The sequence below is a fragment of the Amblyomma maculatum genome, chromosome 10, assembly GCF_055883805.1.
Source record: "Amblyomma maculatum isolate TAMU_Amacu chromosome 10, ASM5588380v1, whole genome shotgun sequence".
NCBI classification, from domain to species: domain Eukaryota; kingdom Metazoa; phylum Arthropoda; class Arachnida; order Ixodida; family Ixodidae; genus Amblyomma; species Amblyomma maculatum.
Window position 1 is genome coordinate 152,789,270 of NC_139353.1, and position 5,732 is coordinate 152,795,001.

General features: G+C 45.8%; 1 pseudogene; it reads left to right on the forward strand.

The window, feature by feature from the left end:
- The first annotated feature begins 477 nt into the window (after positions 1 to 477).
- Positions 478 to 2,133, forward strand: LOC146177736 (uncharacterized; annotated as a pseudogene).
- Positions 2,134 to 5,732: the final 3,599 nt, after the last annotated feature.

A 5,732-nucleotide genomic window follows, 5' to 3' on the forward strand; every position in this document is an offset into this window, starting at 1 on the left:
CCGGAACTGATACCGGGCAGAGTTTTTCCACTTCTGAACAGAAGCCGGGCCGATCGATGAAACGCAACCAGAATGACCATGCCAGACACGCCAGCGCACTAAATAAGCATGATACCAAACATATAGAACTATTCTCTATACGAAGACACGCATTGTTTCACAAATACCTCGAAAATACGAAGCCGTTGAAGTGTGCACTAGGAAGCATGTACGCGCGTCGCGTTGCTTTTGGGCGTGCAACAGTCACTGCAGCTCGTACGATCTTGCGGTGCGTCTTCATATCTGCGACTGAAGATCTGCCACCTTCAACACGAAAGTGGAAGCACGAACGTATCGTTTCGCTAGCAATGACAAAAAACTGCTCGATATAAAATAAACAAACATCGCTGACCATCGAAAGACGCGCAGATAGCCGCGCACCGGACGACGCGTTCTCGAATGTTTACGTATTGAGACCGCTCATTGGAAATGTATTCATTGACGTCGCGGCTCCACTCGTAGCACGTCAAGCTGAAACGCCCTGTATTAAAAGTATTTAGTGCACCGGATATCTCTGTATGTAGGAAAACTTACAAGCGTTCGTAGACGATGAAAAACACATCAGCACTAGAAAATTATATCTTGAGGTTTGCCTGCAATAAAGCGACGCATTATAAAAATACGAGACATTCGTAAACCATCGTGATAGCCTGGAAAAAGATTCAGCGTGTTTAAAGGGCGATCAGTGAATTACGGCCATCAACTCTACAGCGAAAAAATTATACGAAGTACGAAAAAGGAAAATTAGCTACACATACTGAATAACAACCATTGTAACTCTAAACCACTGTATACAGAGTAGTGAAGAAGACGAAGACGCTGTTCAAAGCGGTTGCGTTTCGCGATGTTCTCAACTCAAAGGCTTCAATCGGCCTCTGGACGAGGTACTGCTCAGGCTAATGCCAGCAGCAATGAATACCGGATTGTTTTGCCCCGTCTGCCAGCAGGTAAGCTGGTCGCTGACTCCGTTTTCTTGCATGCGGACCTTGCCCGACGCCCGTACCGGGCACAAGACTTCAGAGACTCCCGTCAGAATGTTGTGGACCTCAAGGAAATTAGTTCAATTGGCCAATTTCAAATGTCTCATGTATGGATGGTCACCTGCAAGTCTGCACAATCGAAAGAGAAATTGGTGGCTTGCGGTGATCTTGTCGTTAAGAGCCGCCGTTGTGTCGTTGTGGACCCAGAACCAAAACGTGGTGAAATTGAATCTTCTGTGGCTTCCCGAACGCTTGGAAGATGCCTTCATACGTGAGGCACTACAGGCGTACGGGAAGGTGACTTCCATTTCGACGGAAAATTTTAAAGTGGCGGACATGGAAGATTTGAGAACGCTGAACCGGGATGATGTTGTGTCTCTCGCTGAAGGAGTCGGCGTTGGCGACGTCCCGCATGCACTGACTATTTGTGGTATACAGAGCCTTGTTTTAATACCAGGGAGGCCACCGCTCTGCCTCCGATGCACCCGTGTTGACCACATCCGTAGGCACTGCCGTACTCCGCATTGTGACGACTGCCGACGGTTCGGTCACACCGTAGAAGAGTGCATCGTTACCTATGCGTACAAGTTGCGGCATTGTGTGCGGCCACCGGAAGACGTCATACAAGAGCATATTATGGACGCCACAGAAGTGCTTGACGCGGCTGGTGTCCTCTCAGTTGCTACTGTGGACACGGCTACCACAGCTAATACAACGGTTGTTCCTCAAGGTGACTCCAAGGAAAGTAAGACGCTGCTTCGATATGAGACGCCGAATCCGGCACATGATAAGGAGCCTGCCACCTGTTCTAATGCTGCCAAAGATACCGCCCCGGTTACTCCAGCCACGGAGGTCAACGCCGAGGAAGAGCTTGCAGGTCAGCCCACTCTACCTGCAGCTGAGGCCGTCCCTCTTGTTGAAGAGCATCTTCATCAGCGCAAGAGAAAATGCGCATCTGACGCGAGTGAAAATGATGATCTGGTAAGCGTGAAGCATCGCCGCCGCCGGCGCACGTCAAAACACAAGGGGAAGTGCCAACGTTCGCGTTCCCGCAGTCGTGGTGGAGGTCCGGAGGCGACGTCGCCGTCTCCGGAGAGACAAATGAAAGCCTAGTTAGTCCTTGTGTGGTCACCATGGCGACCTCTGAGGAGCTAGTGTTTGCAACGCTGAATGTGCGTGTGTGTTGTGTATCTTCTCTTGTGTTTGTGTTTGTTGCGCCACATTTCTGAATACGATGCAGCACCAACTTGCCCCTCAAGCCGTTATTTTGGAACGTGGGAGGCTTTAGGTCTCATCAGAAGCAGGTGGAACTTCGTCGACTTTTCAGCAGCAGGCGGCTTGATTTTGTCGCCGTCCAGGAAACGAAGATTGAGTGAGCAGGACACAGAGAGGGCACTAGGACCCTTTTTGTCTGATTACAATGTTATTGTGACGCATGCTATTGGTTTTTCGGCGGGTAGCTTCCTATTTCTGCGAAGGGCTCTCCCTTATTCTGGGTTATCTTACTATACTGACTCTGATGGGCGGCTAATGAGTTGTGATTTTTTGCTCCACGGGAAGCCATGAAGACTTATCAACATTTATGCTTTTAATAGTGCAGCTGAGCGTGTTGATACGTTTGAAGCCATGACTAACCTCCTAGATTGTGATAAGAATGTTGTGCTAATGGGAGACTAATTGTGTATGTTGCATGAATTATCGTGCTGGGCCTAGTGTACACAGATACAGAAGTGGCGAAGTGTTGTCGCGTGTTATAGATGATTCAGGACTCATTGATACAGGGGCCTCATGTCATGCAACTCCACTATTCACGCATATCCAGGGGAGGTCCCACGCGCGCCTAGACAAGATTTCTGTTTCTTCCACGCTGATTTCCCGTGATTTGTTGTGTGAAACTGTAGCGGTTTCGTTTTCAGATCATTGTGTGGTGGTTTCTCGGCTCGGGAGAACTTACTGTTCAAAATTTAGGCCGCAATGGGAGCTTTAGAAGCTAAATTCTTCACTTGTAAATGATCAGGCGTTTGCCTTTCGGATACGCTCCCAGCTACAAGTGTGTTTGACAGGTGCCATGCCAATATTTGCTGCATGGGAGCTGTTTAAACAGGAGGTGCGGATATATCTATTGAAATTGCGTCTGTTAGGTCATTTTACAGGAAATTACAAGAGAGGACATTGCATAAGAGTTTGTATTACCTCTATGAATTAGAATGTGAGGCACCTGGAGTATATTTAGACGAAATTGCTAGGGTAAAGTGTGACTTACAAAAGCAGGACGCTGCAAGATACATGGGGCGCCCGAGTTCCATCTCGTACAAATCGTGCATTGCACCCTGAAACCCCTACGCGACAAGCTCTATTTGATGAGCACCGTAATGCTACGGCCAAATTGATACCGGGAATGATGTCCAATGGCACCCTAGTAAAGAAAACGTGTGACAAATCTCTGTGTTTGTGAGCTATTACACGACACTGTTCAGTGACGCTTCTGCTACTTCTAATTCGGATCTACTAGCTAACTTTAAAGCTCTTATAACGCCTTTATCAGATGAAGACTGTGCTCTTATCAATGGCCCTTTCACGTTGGAAGAAATAGAGCACGCACTTGACCAATTACCCCTCTCCAAAACATTTGGCCCTGATGGCATATCGTGCGGGTTTTACAAAACTTTTAAACTTTTGCTGAGCCCTATCTTGCTGCAGATCTTCGCTTTAGGTTTCGATGTGGGGTTCCTTCCTCAGTCCTTTACTAGGAAACACACAGTCTTAATTCCAAAGAGTACGGATAAAGAAAAATTGCTCTCAGTCGATGGCTATAGGCCAATCACGTTGGCAAATGTGGACTACAAAATTTTTGCAAAAGTTCTATCGAATCGTTTACAGTATGCCATGACGGTTCTCATTGGCCCTCATCAGACGTGTGGCTTGAGTGGACACTCCATACAAAATAACATGCATATTGCACGTACAATTATCGAATCTTACTTTGGCTTTTATGAGCAGCTTGCTCTACTCCAGATTGACCTTGCGAAGGCATTTGATCGTGTCGGCATTCGTTTCTATTTTCTCTTCTCGAGCGTGCAAATGATGAATCAACTGTACTGAAAGGGGTGCAACTTTGTTACGACAACTGTTCCACTCGCTTAATTGTTAACGGTGATCTCTCAAAGCCTGTGCCAATTCGATCGTCCGTGAAGCAGGGTTAACCTATGTCACTGCTGCTCTTTGCCCTCTACCTAGAACCACATTGTTTGAGTGTACTGCAAAACCACAGTATCCATGGTTATGTTGCCTTCAGTAACAAAGTGAAAGGGCTTGCGTACGCCGATGATTTGGCGTTTTTCTGCACAGACAAACCCAGCATTGACAAAATTATAACCATCATTGAGCTGTTTGGGATTGTATCTGGCGCTCAAATGAATAAGTCTAAGAGTTCGGATCTATGGTTCGGTTCATGGGGAGCAATGCCGACTTATTATGCTGGAATTGAATGGTCTCGTGTTCCCCCTAAATACCTTCGATTCCCCTTCATGCATTCAAGTTTAGTGGACGTTACCGGAAAGAGCGGGTCACGGCACTCAAAAGCTATGCTCAGACTTTTGTTCCGCACCGCCTATCAATTTTAGTCGAGCACAGGCATGTAACATGTTTCTGGCTACAAAACTTTATTTTTTTACAGGTACTCCATTGCGCGAGGAATTAAATCCACAGGTTTCACAGAACGTTTGCGACGCTCATATGGTCGTCCAGTTTTGAGCCTATGAGGCGCGATAACTTATTCAGGCCTGTTTGTGCTGGCGGACTAGGTTTGACACATATCTATATCAGACAGTTAGAAGCTCGTTGCTTCTTTTTCCGTAATAGCTCCCATCCAATTACCAGAGCATCCCTGCACACTAATCTAGTGAACCTTCTTCCAAACTTAGTGGTCTCTTGGTTTGGTTTTATGTGGTTTCATGAAAGAAATTTACGATTCAGTGCGTTTTCTGGCGGTTTGCTTTTCTTATGAGTACTTATTCTTTGTTTCACGGAAAAATATATACCATAATTTCATATCTATGTTGTTCCCGCCTCCCTTACATCGTTCACTCAATTCCAATAATATGGAGCATGATGTGTTAAAAAGGGTGCGCAAAATGCTGATCTCGCCTTCTACTGAAACATTTTTCTTTAAACTTCATACCAAGGTTTTGCCTTTTAAAGTGTGGCTTCAGAAAAAAATATTTTCGTTTTTTCTGTTAATTGCCGGTTATGTGATACACCTAAAACCATCGAACACTGGTTTATTGCCTGCAAAGATGCAATATTATTTTGGGACGTTCTGTAAAGAACATTGAAGAAAGGCTTTATTTTGAATTGCCACCATGTGCGTTATTTGATAACCACCGAACATGACCACGAATCCTTTGACATGATCTTCCTCCATGGACTGCACAGCCCATGGAAAACTCGTATGTTGGACCGGAATGCTGAACCTCTAATCTCCCCCGCTACTCATTTTGGTCAGATGGTACACCAGCTTAGAGACACTTACGAAGATAGTGACCATCAACCTGACTGGCTGCCATTTTTGATGTGTTGTCTTTACTTGCCACCGTTTTAGTGAAGTTGTGCTAAGTCGTATTTTAGTTGAGTGGTGTTGTGTTGTATGTTCCAATTGGACGTTTCGCCTACAGGCTGATTACTCTGTAAATAATGTTTATAACTCTACGCTGA